Genomic DNA, 14,818 nt, shown 5'->3' on the forward strand with positions numbered 1-14,818 from the left:
CTCAGTCATTTCCTTCCTGTCACGAAAGTGTTTGAACCAGTTGTAAGCACATTTTCTGCTCATGGCTTCCATCCTGTACACTTGTACCAACATTTCATGCGTCTTTGTTGCCTATTTCCCCAATTTGTAGGAGAACTTGATGTTCACTCCAATGCACTGTGACCCTACGTCTTACACTGACTACATTTGACTGTCCGCAGTGGGTTTACCTTGAGGGTCACGTCACGTGTACGCCATGCTAGATGGTGCTTCTCCATGTGTCTCTGGATAGCCATGTGCATGTACTCGCACCCGGACCATGTTGCTCTTGAGATAACAGAGTATTCACCAAGCTTTTTAGACACACCTCATATGATACATCACTGTTCAAGGGTCTTCAAACTATGGCCCTCCAGTTGTTCAGGAACTACAATTCCCATCATGCCTAGTCATGTCTGTGAATGTCAGGGTTTTACAATGCCTCATGGGATGTGTAATTCTGCAACAGCTGGAGGGCCGCAGTTTGAGGAACCCTGCGTGTAGATTATCTTTGTAATACTTCAAATTTCCTAATACTTCATATTGGTTTGATTATTGGGGGACTTAATGGACATGTGGGGACATTTCTAGTGTCGGCAGCTATGCCTAGTGGTGTCACAGTTAGCGCATAAGTGTTCTCTAGCCTCTTTCAAACTATTGTTTCTTGGGGCTCAGCTGGCCAGGGTCAAATAATTAGTAGTGCATTATGGGTTGTTCCTGACGTCTGGCGCAATTTGCTAATTTATTGGCCAGTATTTTGCAATTCAGCCCTAATGCAAGGCCGAGGGGTCGACCGCAAGGGTTGGAATGGACTCAAACCTCATCCATACTTGGAGGCAGACTGCAACACATACTGGTGGAGTGGAGGAAAAACAAAACAAAGGTGGAATTCACTTAAAATGTAATAATAAAAAAAATGCAATCATTTTTAAAAAATCTTTCCAATATCAACGTTTAATATATAGTACAGAACAGGTGACTGGATGATGTAGATTATAATATGATAATATTGGATGGAAAAGCGTGTGCTTCACAATTTTCCCCTCAGGAGGGCAGCAGTACACACTACACTAAGTGAAGCAAGGAAGCCATCTCTTAGAATTGGTCTCCGAAAAAATGGCCGCCACATATCCGCTCCTAGAAGTAAACACATGGCCTCAGTGTAAGAATAAACACTCGCTTAGTTCAGATATTAGACCTTAGAATTGAACTAGAATTCATTCTTTCGTTTATATTACTCTGTTTCCGTGCGGAGGCTCTGCCTTGGAAAGGAGCATTCCCTAAACAAGTATGGCCGCTTGAGGTCGCTGAGCATTTACGTATTGTCGGCGCCTTGTTTGGGTTGCTAGGAGACGGGACGCGTTGTGGCTGCTTGTGGTGCAGGCGAGTAGAGAGGTACCGGTAGCTACATACGTGCGGTAAGTGCTGCTATCATAGCGATCAGTAATAGAAATCTATGGATTGTGTGCTGAGATCAGAGCTTCCATATCTGTACTAGACTTCTTCTACAAGAAATATGTTGTATGCAGCCTGCTCAGCATTTCATCTATTCTGAATAGGATTGCATTGCATCATTGATCTGTTTATTTTTTTTATTATTGATTTATTATCTTTTTATTATTGTATAATCTTCTTATTCTGATCTTTTTATTTTTTCAATAATTTATAATCTTCTTATTCCGATCTTTTTATTTTTTCAATAATTTATAATCTTTTTATTCTGATCTTTTTATTAATTCATTTTTTTTAAATAATTTATAATGATTTTATCCTATTTTTTTTTCTTTTTTTTATTATATAATTTATGAACTGTTTTATATTTTGTATTATTCATTTATATTCTTTTTTATTATTAATTTTTAATTTTGAATAATTGTCACGTAAATCTTCTATCACACTAGAGCTGCATGATTCTGGATAAAATGAGAATCACAATTTTTTTGCTTAAAATAAAGATCATGATTCTCTCATAATTCTCGGTGTATACAAAAAAAGTGGGCTAACTTTTTACTGTTTATTTATTAAAGTGTATTTTTTTCCCAAAAAAAAAAAATGGGGTTGAAAGACCGCTGCGCAAATACAGTATGACATAAAATATTGCAACGACCACCATTTTGCGGTCTCTGCTAAAAATATATATATATATATATATATATATATATATATATATATATATATATATATATATATTTATATATATATATAAATATGTTTGGCAGTTCTAAGTAATTTTCTTGCAAAAAATACTAATTTAAAGTGATTGTAAAGTCTCTCTCTCTTTTTTTTTTTTTTAATTTAAATAACAAACATCTTATACTTACCTCCTCTGTGCAGTGGTTTTGCACGAAGCAGCCCGGATCCTCCTCTTCTCTGGTCCCTGGCTGGAGCTCCTGGCCCCTCCCTCCTGTCGAGTGTCCCCAAAGCAAGCAGCTTGCTATGGGGGCACCCGAGCCAAGCTACAGCTCCGTGTGTCCATTCAAACATGGAGTTGTGGTTCGGCCCCACCCCCTCTCTCTCCTGATTGGCTAACTGACTTTGACAGCCACAGGAACCAGTGGTGCCGCGGCTGTGTCTCAGCCAATCAGGAGGGAGAGTCCCGGATGGCCGAGGGACTCGTGGACATCACTGGACAGAGATGGGCTCAGGTAAGTATTAGGGGGGCTGAGGGGGGCTGCTACACACAGAAGGCTTTTTATCTTAATGCATAGAATGTAATAAGATTAAAAAAAAAACAAATTTTACAAAAATCCCTTGAACTTGTAAGCAACAAGTGTCAGAAATAGGCTTAGTCTTTAATTGGTTAAACTGCCCTCATTTACAGGTTGAAGATTATCCCTTTGATCTAAATTAAGAACCAAATGATACAATGTTTATATTTATCTTTTAGAGCTGAGCAATGTTGTGATAAACTTTGCTGGCTGTTTTCTTTTTTTCCTTTGACAGCTCTGAGCAGAAAAGGCTCTGCACTGTTATATGAATCGTTGAAATGCTGGATTAAGATCGTGAGGGGGGTTAAATCGAGATTAACCATTAATTGTGCAGCTCTATATCACACTCATTTATTATTTTATTACAGGTATTTATATAGTGCTAACAATTTTCCCAGCATTTTACATATTGTACATTCACAAGTCCTGTCCTCAGGAGCTTACAATCTAAGGTCCCTACATACACATACTAAGGCCAGTTTAGGCAGGAGACAATAAACCGATCAGCATGTCTTTGTAGTGTGGGAGGAAACCGGAGTATCTGGAGGAAACTCACACAGGGAGAACATACAGACTCCATGCAGATAGTGTCCTGCTTGGGTTTTGAATGGAGGATACCGGTGCTGCAAGGCAGAAGTGTTGAAATCCCATTTCTCTCATCTCCATAGAAAGTCACTGAACACTCACTGATGTGTGCAATAATCAGCACTGACAGCGGGATCCTTATGGCGGGGGATGGGGAAAGAAAAGCTCATTTGAACCTTTGTGCCTGTTTGTCATTAATATACACCCATCATCCATAAGATTATGACCACTGACGGGGAAAGTGAATAACATGGGCTATCTGATTACAGTGGCACCTGAAGATGGGGGGGGGGGGGGATTAGGCCCCTTTCACACGGCGCACCCGACTGAGTCAGTTCTGCTCAGCGGGGGATCGATCCGCCGATCCCCGCTGAGCAGGTGGATGACAGCTCTGTCTCCACTCTGTGTGCAGAGACGGAGGTGTCAAATCCCCGCTCTCCTCTATGGGGAGATCGGATGAGAACGGACCGCCTGTCCATTCTCATCTGATCCCATCCCGATCCGATCCTCCAGATGGATGGAAACCCCCGGATTTCACGGACAGGATCGGAATTGGATAGCAGCGGGCTGACATCCGCTGCTCCATAGGGATGCATAGAGCATCCGATCCGGTCCGCCTGAAAAACTGACAGGTGGATCGGATCGGATCGTCCGTGTGAAAGCGGCCTAAGGCAGCAAGTGAACATGTTGTCCCCGAAGATGATGTGTTGAAAGAATAAGAAAATAGGCAAGGATTTGAGCGGCTTTAACAAGGGCCAAATTGGAATGGCTGGATAACTGGGTTAGAGCATCTCCGAAAATTCACAGATTGGCCCAATACAGTAAACGCTTCCTTCAGACTATTGCTGGCCATACACTATATGAAAAATCGTTCAAACTAATTTTCAAAAAACGAACACTCGGCCATGAGAACAAACAATTGTGCCATCATGTAATGACCAATGGACATAAATTAATCCATTTTTTGTTCGTTTTTTCACATATACCGAGTGCAAACAGTTTGGACGAGAAACACATTAACCTTTCAATTTATCATTAGTTCGGCAAAAAATTTCCAAACTTCGTTTTTTCGGCTCAAAAACATCACAAGCGATTACTGATTTTTTCCCATTAACTGGTCCAAAAAACGAAAGAACTGTCCAAATAACCGATTTTTTCATATAGTGTATGACCACCATTAGTTCAGGCTGGGAACCGAACACGCCTGAGCTCATCTCTACTCATGAGGACCCTAACCCACAGGAACCAATCAGAATTCATCTTCTGCTGTAAAACTATAGTATCTTTGCCTACCATGGGTTAATGCACAGTGTTATGCATTTCTGTATAGGCCTGCTTGAATTGCATTTGGAATGATGTCAATGGCAAATAGGCACAAAGGGGGTTATTTACTAAAACTAGCGAGTGCTAAATCTGAAAAACTGACAGGCGGACCTGATTGGATGCTCCATGCATCCCTATGGGGCAGCGGGTGTCAGAAGTGACATCTCCGCTGACACCGCTGCTCTCCAATCCGATCCTGTCCGTGAAATCCGGATGGAAACCCTATTTTCCATCCGTCTGGAGGATCGGATCGGATCGGATGAGAAAGGACAGACGGTCCGTTACTCGATCTCCCCATAGAGGAGAGCGGGGATCTGACCGCCCCATCTCTGCACACAGAACGGAGACATCCGCCTGCTCAGCGGGGATCAGCAGAACAAATCCGTCAGGTGGTGCACCCGTGTGAAAGGGGCCTAAGGCAGGCCATAGACGATTCGAATTTCGTTCGAAAATCGTAAATGGCAGTGTTATCGAACGATTTTCGTATCGTTAGTGTGGTATGTAAAACGTTCGATTTTCGTACGACAGCAAAAATTCACATATCCAACATGTTGGGTTTTTTTGCGAAAATCGGCCGAATTTCGTATCATTAGTGGGGGAGTTGTATGATTTCGCCTAACAAAACACAGAACAGTAGGGAGTGTGTCCGGTAGAGATGTGGTTAAAAGGCACAAAAAATAGTGTTTTGTCGTACGATTTTCGGCTCACATTGATGGTACTCGATGATGTGCACGAGTGCCGCTTTCGTTTATCGAATGATAAATCGTTCGAAATTCGAATCGTCTATGGCCTGCTTAACCGTTCAGCCTGCAGGTTTTATTGCCAAAGCTTGATTGAACAAGCTGAGGTTAGAAGCTGATTGGCTACCATGTACAGCTGCACCAGATTTTGATCAACCTCAAGGAGTCATACGACTCCCCCAGCTGCTTTCTACTTCCATTACATTTACATATAAATAGGGTCAGATTCAGCGGCCATCCTGAAATGAGTTGGCAGATGCATATGAAATTGGGTATATTAGGTTGTGTGTACAGAGGCATTTAAGTTGTGTTTGTCATTCATTTACTATAGGGAGCATTTATAAAAAATGTACTGCACAAATGCATCAGCCATTCACACTGGCACTACAAATATTTGCCCTATACATTCATCTCCTAGAATCTTCAGCACAATCTAATGCCTCGTACACACGCAACGATTATCGGCCGTCCGATCGTCTGACTTTTGTCCAGAGTTGTGTTTTGTTGGTTGGAATGTGCCTAGACTGCACACAAATTTTCTAGGCCAACAAAAATCTACTTCAGAAGTGATGTCATGTGCTGGTTTACTTTCCGTGTGTTTTTTCTTCTCTGAGCATGCCCAGACTTGCTCATCAGATTTTTGTCTGCTGAAATCTGTACTGACTGATGGGCCATACACACTATAAGATTTTCTGAAGACTTTTTCCTTTAGATTTACCAAAACCATATAATATGAGGTCAAACCTAAACACTTTCAATTTGTATGCAATCTGGCAGGCCCTTGCACTACATAGAAAAGGTAAATCTGAAGGAAATCTAACCACAAAAGTTGGATAGTGTGTATCCAGCTTAAAGCCCCGTACACACGTACCGATCGTCGACCAAACGATCGGCCGTCTTTTGTCCAGGGCTGTCCTGTCCGCTGAAAACTGCAAAAGACTGCACACGAATTTTGTCGGCCAACAACAGCCGACTGCAGAAGTGATGTCATGTGATGGTTAACTTTCCTTGTCTTTTTTCTTCTCTGAGCATGCCCAGTCTTGCAAATCTGCTGATTGTCGGCCGAAATCTGTACTGACTGACGCACAATCGGCCGTTCTGTTGTCGGCGTACAAAAATTTTAATGCCTGCAGGACACATTCTTTTTTCGGCCGAAAATGCGCTGTCGGCTGTCGGAAGCATCATACTAACAAGCCGACAATCGGCCGATCGTTCGGTGGCCGAATATTTGCGGCCGACAATCGGTACGTGTGTACGGGGCTTGACGGAAAATCGGCCGTTCTGTTGATGGCCAACAAAAATTTTATAGCCTGCACACCAGATTTTGTTCGGCCGAAAAGTCGGAGTCGGTTGTCGGAAGCATCATACTAACAAGCCGAAAATCGACCGATCGGACATTGGCCGAAAATTCACTGCCAATTATTGACGCGTGTGTACGGGGCTTAACTGAGACAATGCTGTATTTCTTCTGACTGAGGCATTTGAGGAAGAATACAGAATTACTGCCACTAGATGGTGCTGACAATCCCCACTTTAAGACAAGGCCTTTTCTGACCCTTTTTGTTTACATGTATAAAAATCTGTATTTTTTGCTAAAAAAATAATGAAGAACCCCCAAACGTTATATATGTGGCCCTAGAGAATAAAATGGTGAGATTTGCACTTTTTTTTTTATGTCACACGGTATTTGTGCAGTGGTTTTTCAAACACAATTGTTTTGGAATAAATACACTTTCATCTATTTTAATGCACACAAATCCAATATAATACCCTATTTTTATGTACAATATAAAATATGGTGTTACGCCAAGTAAATAGATAATTAACGTGGCATGCTGTATAACTCATATGTGTGGTGCAATCAGCTTTTACGTATGAGTGCGGGACCGAAGCATGCGTTTTTCCTTTGCGCGGAGCACTGTGGGATGGGGGCACTTAAAAAAAAAAAAATTGTTTTATTATTTTTATTATTTATTTTGTTAGAATGTTTTGTTTTTACATTGTCTTTTTAATTTTTTTTTTTATTTATTTTTTATAAAAAGTAAATATTAAAAAGTGTTTGCTATATACCTTCCATTCATATCTGAATTTCCATCCATGTGCTGATCAGCTAAACATAATAATACATTTGTGATCCCAAATACTAATTACTTCCACACATAGTTGCACAAGTAATTAGTATTTGGGATCACAAATGTGTTATTATGTTTAATTGATCAGCACATGGATGGAAATTCCGAAATGTATGGAAGGTATATAGCAAGAACTGTTTAAGGTTTACTTTTTAAAGTTTTTGACCTTCGTTTGGAGGGAACAAACAGCGGCTGCAAATGTAAGTTATTGTACTCTATTTGTATGATATATTCAATTATTTTTTAATTACTTCTATTTCTATCACAGGGAATGTAACCATCCCTTGTTATAGCAATAAGCAGTGACAGGTAGTCTTTACTGAGACATCTGGGGCCGCCTGTTAAAGCAATCCAGCACTAATTAGCTGCTAGAATTACTTTTACATAAGAGAGATGTAGCACCTGAAATCGACAAAAGTAGTGCAGGAACTACTTTTTCAAATCGATGCGGCACTGCAAATTCAACATTGCCCCAATTTGAACAGTGCCATTGCAGACAATAGGGTGCGACTTTTCATGCGATTTGACCTTTGGGGCTCATTTACACCACAGTCTCTGAGTTTCTGCATGCGCGAGTTTCGTGCGTGTTTTTTATTGCTTTTTTGGAATCTTTTTTCATTAATTTCAATCTGTTTTCTTTACTATGATGTATTTGCATGAGTTTATGCTTTTTTCAGTGAGTTAGCATGTGTTCATGCTCTTTTCAGTGAGTGTGCATGTGTTCATGCTCTTTTCAGTGAGTTAGCATGTGTTCATGCTCTTTTCAGTGAATTAGCATGTGTTCATGCTCTTTTCAGTGAGTTTTCATGTGTTCATGCTCTTTTCAGTGAATTAGCATGTGTTCATGCTCTTTTCAGTGAGTTTTCATGTGTTCATGCTCTTTTCAGTGAGTTAGCATGTGTTCATGCTCTTTTCAGTGAGTTAGCATGTGTTCATGCTCTTTTCAGTGAGTTTGCATGTGTCCATGCTCTTTTCAGTGAGTTAGCATGTGTTCATGCTCTTTTCAGTGAGTTAGCATGTGTTCATGCTCTTTTCAGTGAGTTAGCATGTGTTCATGCTCTTTTTAGTGAGTTTGCATGTGTTCATGCTCTTTTCAGTGAATTAGCATGTGTTCATGCTCTTTTCAGTGAGTTAGCATGTGTTCATGCTCTTTTCAGTGAGTTAGCATGTGTTCATGCTCTTTTCAGTGAGTTTTCATGTGTTCATGCTCTTTTCAGTGAGTTAGCATGTGTTCATGCTCTTTTCAGTGAGTTTTCATGTGTTCATGCTCTTTTCAGTGAGTTTACATGTGTTCATGCTCTTTTCAGTGAGTTAGCATGTGTTCATGCTCTTTTCAGTGAGTTAGCATGTGTTCATGCTCTTTTCAGTGAGTTTTCATGTGTTCATGCTCTTTTCAGTGAGTTAGCATGTGTTCATGCTCTTTTCAGTGAGTTAGCATGTGTTCATGCTCTTTTCAGTGAGTTAGCATGTGTTCATGCTCTTTTCAGTGAGTGTGCATGTGTTCATGCTCTTTTCAGTGAATTAGCATGTGTTCATGCTCTTTTCAGTGAGTTTTCATGTGTTCATGCTCTTTTCAGTGAGTTAGCATGTGTTCATGCTCTTTTCAGTGAGTTTGCATGTGTTCATGCTCTTTTCAGTGAGTTTGCATGTGTTCATGCTCTTTTCAGTGAGTTTGCATGTGTTCATGCTCTTTTCAGTGAGTTTACATGTGTTCATGCTCTTTTCAGTGAGTTTGCATGTGTTCATGCTCTTTTCAGTGAGTTTTCATGTGTTCATGCTCTTTTCAGTGAGTTTGCATGTGTTCATGCTCTTTTCAGTGAGTTTGCATGTGTTCATGTTCTTTTCAGTGAGTTTGCATGTGTTCATGCTCTTTTCAGTGAGTTTACATGTGTTCATGCTCTTTTCAGTGAGTTTGCATGTGTTCATGCTCTTTTCAGTGAGTTTTCATGTGTTCATGCTCTTTTCAGTGAGTTAGCATGTGTTCATGCTCTTTTCAGTGAGTTTACATGTGTTCATGCTCTTTTCAGTGAGTTTACATGTGTTCATGCTCTTTTCAGTGAGTTTACATGTGTTCATGCTCTTTTCAGTGAGTTTACATGTGTTCATGCTCTTTTCAGTGAGTTTACATGTGTTCATGCTCTTTTCAGTGAGTTAGCATGTGTTCATGCTCTTTTCAGTGAGTTAGCATGTGTTCATGCTCTTTTCAGTGAGTTTACATGTGTTCATGCTCTTTTCAGTGAGTTTGCATGTGTTCATGCTCTTTTCAGTGAGTTTTCATGTGTTCATGCTCTTTTCAGTGAGTTTTCATGTGTTCATGCTCTTTTCAGTGAGTTAGCATGTGTTCATGCTCTTTTCAGTGAGTTTACATGTGTTCATGCTCTTTTCAGTGAGTTTTCATGTGTTCATGCTCTTTTCAGTGAGTTAGCATGTGTTCATGCTCTTTTCAGTGAGTTTACATGAGTTCATGCTCTTTTCAGTGAGTTTACATGTGTTCATGCTCTTTTCATTGCATTCTGGTGTGGAAAAATGCAACATGCATTTTAAATGCTCAAGAAAGCACTCCAGTGCTGTAAACTAGGCTCATTGGGATACATTCATTTTTCTTGCATATGCATTTGTACTGCGTTTAAAAAGGCACCTGACTGCATCTGGTGTAAATGAGCCCTGCATCGCATAGCAATCACACTGTGTTCTGCAATCTGCTGCGGGTGTCAATGGAATCGTGTAACGATACCCCAAACGCAGGTCACAGTGCGTTTGCCCACACCTCCCTGAATGTGATTCACAGTGTTAATGTAGGTTTAAGGGCCGGTTCAGACCGTGACCGCACATGAATCACACAGGAACGCATTGTGCGTTCCTGTGCGATCCAGACCACATTCAAAACGCACTCCATTTGCGATGTGCGGTGGGTGTCAATGGAAAGTAGAAGTGGAACTTTAGTCAGAAAATAAAGATCACTTCAGGCTGGCCCATTTTTGTAGGTATAGCTAAATAAAACATTAAAAAGAAGTGCCTATACTGTTTAATATCCAGTAATACGCTGTCTAACACTGCTCTGCACATGCTCAGTTGCTTTCTATTTCCATAAGCATTTTTAGGCACTACCAAATATGTAGAGGTCGACCTGCTGACAGCTTAGGCCCCTTTCACGCTTGTGCAGCTTGCCATGCAACTTTGGACATCAGAGTCGCACGACATGTCGTTCCCCAATGTTTTCCAATGATACCCATTCATATTCACGCAACTTAAAGTTGCAGCAACTTCAAAGTAGTTCATACATTTCTTTGGTCCAACTTTCATGCAACTTGAGGGCCACAGACTTCAATGTTAACCCTCAGAAGTTGCATGAAAGTCATACCTGAATGTTATACAATGCAACTTGTGTGTAACAGTTGTCCATTAAAACTGGTGAAAGCCAAAGTCGTATCCAAGTTGCACCCATCCAAAGTTAGGTCAAAGTTGGAGTTGTACAAGTGGGAAAGGGACCTTAAAGCGGAGTTCCTCTCAAATGTGGAACTTCCGCTTATCTGTCTCACCCCCCCCCCCCCAGTGCCACATTTTGCCCCGTTCAGGGGGGAGGGGGGAGCGGGTACCTGTTTTTAAAAGGTACCCTGTCCCCACTTCAGTCGGACCTCACCGCAGCGAGGTCAGTCAGAGGTTCGGCCCCCTACTTCCCCCTCTGCTTCCAGGCCAACTATCAAACGCAGCGTGCTTCACGTGTGCGCAGTAGTGACCCGGACATGAAGCTGAAAGGCTTTACTGCCAGACTCCCTTACTAGCAATGGCGGCGGCAGCAGCCGATGGAAACATCCGCTGCGGTGCTGACATCACTGGGTTCCAGGACAGATAAGTGTCCTAATATTAAAAGTCAGCAGCTACAATATGTGTAGCTGCTGACTTTTAATTTTTGGAGGGGGGGGCGGAACTCCACTTTAAGCAAAATTAAGCCTTCTTATCGTTTACCACCAAGGAAGCTGCTGCTGTTTGATCTGCAACTGCCATGGTGCTGAATATGTGATCAGTTATTACACCAGCCATTTGATACCTTGACATTTTGGTTGAGGACACAAGCAAATGTGACAGTTAGCAATCCCAGCATTCCAGGAATGTAACTATTTTTTTGAAATCATTAAAGTGTTACTAAACCCAGGACCCTGTGTTCACTATATCTGGTCTCCAACAGCACACAGAACATGGAATTTTAATTATTTTAGTAAATATAAACTGCTGAATACCTTGTCTCATAAGCAGTATATAGCAGTCATGTGACTTCTATCAGTGTCCGGTTAAAGCTTCATCCTCCTCTGACTGTCCTATGAGGCTGCAGGACCCGTGACCCTCAGTCTGGACAGTGCTGATTGGCCTTGTGCTGATAACATGCACTCTCCCAAGAAAAAGAAAAAACTCTCTAGCAATACACACTAAAATGAGAATGCTCAGAGTGACTCCAAGGCTCTGTGTTATCAAGTGATAGATTGGGGACAGTGAAAGAAGTGGAGGATCAGAGAAGACAGGAGCTAACAGCCTTTTTACACAATGCAGAGGATTGTTCCCGTAAGTTCCACAGTTTATAAGCATACTTTAGTGCATATACAGACTGATTTTACTGTTGTGGGTTTAGTAACACTTTAAATCAATGGGTTTAGTTCCCCTTTATAATTTACTGATGGTGTTCTGTCAAAAGAGCCAACCTGTCAAAACCAATCCCCAACCACGTCACTTCCAGTGACTCTCCAGCAGCAGTAATTGGAGATTTAGACGAATTACGAATTACCTGTTTTCACAAAACACCGGCAGCGTATACACTACGGTACAGGCTTTAATGAGTAAACATTGTTAGCCTGCTTGCTAATAACCAACAACATGGCCGCCCCCGAGGCGGTGGCAACTTTTTTCCTCCATACCCGGTGTTCTGTCAAAACAGCCAACTTGTCGTCTACCGTAGCGTATACACTGCAGGTGTTCTGTGAAAACAGGTGATTCGTCAAAATCAATGACTTGGTTGGAGATTTTGACAGAACACTGGGGCTCTGGACTTCAGCAAAATGGTAGCCTCCAGCAAGGAGAAGGAAGAGCAATGCTGGGGGCAATTTCCAGCTCTTTTTGGTAGCATAATTATTATTGTGTGTAGCACTGTCCCCGTATGGCTTGCTGTATAATGACTTCTTGGGCCTCCTCTGATCACCAGCACAGAGTCACTTGGGGTACAGTTCACACATCCCTCCTTACTCCCGATGGCTCGTCACACAATAAACAGTCCAGGGGTATTGGTTTTTAGGGTTTTTATTTTGGAACTTGGATGGGAGAAGGGAATAGTGGGATACTACAACGGTAACTATTCACAATGGATAAGGACATCTCTCACTTGGCCTTGCCAGGTTGCTTGTGGAAGCAGCTGCACTGCTTAATACATACTGCCACATGTATGGAAAGGGTTAAGTCTCCTTGCTCTTTCACTCCAGCAATAGACTTGGTGAACTATATTCTCTTCAGGACACTCACTAGCATCCCCTTTACTGACACCCATCCACTGACTCTTTTAGCTGCAGGGGTGGCCCCCCTCAGGTCAGGCCCCTTGACACATCTGTTTTCACTGTACTGCAGAATCATATTCTCCAGTGTCTCCCCTCTCAGTCAGCTTCACAGGACTTCTGGGTTCAGCTTCTCGCTGCTACTCTCCGGGCCCTCAGGTTACCTACCTTTGGCCGCATGGCATCTCTACAGAGTAAGAGGCAACTGCCCCCTCCCTCTGAGACTCTGCTATCCAGCTGAAAGACCCCAAGCACATGTACTCCTGGCTTTTATACAGTACCCCGGAATGGAAGGAGGCACTTTTCTCTGCCAAATCACCAGGGCTGTATCAAATACCTGTGCACTCATTTATCAGGTTTCCTCCCACTGTCCAACATGCCTCCCTATTGGACCAGTGTGAAACGCTCTGCAGACAGAATAAGTTGCACCTGAGCACATTAGGCAGACCTCACTAGCAGATCCTGCTCTCTGATAGGCAGAGAACAATATAGGTTTACCTGCAATACCTCTGGTAAGCAGACAGGATTCAAAACGATACTTTCTCTATCTAGTACCTACCTAGGAGGGTGCTACATGTGGAATGTATGTTCCTTGCTAAAAACATTATTTTTTATCAAATTGTTATGGATAAAGTTCCACTTTTAACAATACCCTAAATGCAGGTTGCAAATGCTGTGCACCGGATCGCATGGTACTTTTGTACTTTGCGATCCAGTTACAGTGCGGTTTAAAAAGTAGTGTGTGCACTATTTTGGTGTCATGCGGTACAATTTTAGCGCAATTAAAACAAATGGGCTGATATCACACCACATGTGCATTTCTGTGCGATTCATGTGCAGGCATGGTGTGAACCGATCCTTAACCTACTCTAAGTGCCCGTTCACATACAGCATATGCGATGCGGGAAGCCTGCAAATCCACTGCGGGTTCCCGCATCGCATTCAAATCACAGGCAGTTCACACTGCCATATCCGAAACGCTGGGGGTGTCAATACAAAGTTAACGACACCCCCAGATCAGTTCGTATTTCGCAGTGCGAACTGTCAGTTCGGACATGAATCGGATCCGATTCTGGTGTGGACCCAAAAAGGGGTCCTGTGTGGGTTGTGTCTGAATGAAATGTGAATTCAGCCATATAATCTGTATGGCTGAATTTGCTTCGCACATACATTGCATGTCATTTGCAGAGCAGTGCGCTCAGAGTCACACGCGATGTCTGTCATCGCACATATGTGAACCGGGTTTAACCACTTGCCGACTGCCGCACGACGATTTACGTCGGCAGTCAGCCCCTCACAGGCAGAGCGACATAGATCTACGTCGCTAGCCTGTGAGGGTCTAGGGAGCGAGCGCGCGCCCCCGGAGGCGCGCTCCCGCGTGGTCACGGACCCCCCCCGCGCGTGTGACCGGCGGACCCGATGTCCGCCGGTCACTTGGTGATCGTCGCTGCAGAGGGAGAAAGGCAGGTGGCTAATGTAAACAAGCCGCCTGTCATTCTCCCCTGTGTAGAAACAGTGATTATACTGTTCTACTATGTAGGACCGTTGATCACTGTTCCTACACCTCACACACATAGCCCCTCCCTCTCAAAAAAAAAAGTTAACCCCTTCACTGCCAGTGTAATTTTACAGTAACAGTGCATATTTATAGCACTGATTACTGCAGTAATGTCACTGGTAACCCCAAAAGTGTCAAAAATGTCAGTCAAGGGTCCGATCTGTCTGCCCCAATGTCGCAGTACTGCAAAAAAAAAATTGCAGATCGCCGCCATAATGCG

The 14,818-nt window shown here is 42.4% G+C and overlaps 1 protein-coding gene across 1 annotated transcript in view; it reads left to right on the plus strand.

Moving 5' to 3' along the window:
- Positions 1–1,284: 1,284 nt before the first annotated feature.
- Positions 1,285–14,818, plus strand: part of LOC309562606 (DPY30 domain-containing protein 1-like) — a 40,250-nt gene continuing 26,716 nt past the window's right edge. Inside the window, exon 1 of the mRNA XM_082266860.1 lies at positions 1,285–1,413. The gene's annotated coding sequence lies outside the window, so the exon portion shown is untranslated. The remainder of the gene's footprint in view (positions 1,414–14,818) is intronic.

Source organism: Pelophylax lessonae (assembly GCF_965119305.1).
Source record: "Pelophylax lessonae genome assembly, chromosome: 9".
Lineage (NCBI taxonomy): Eukaryota > Metazoa > Chordata > Amphibia > Anura > Ranidae > Pelophylax > Pelophylax lessonae.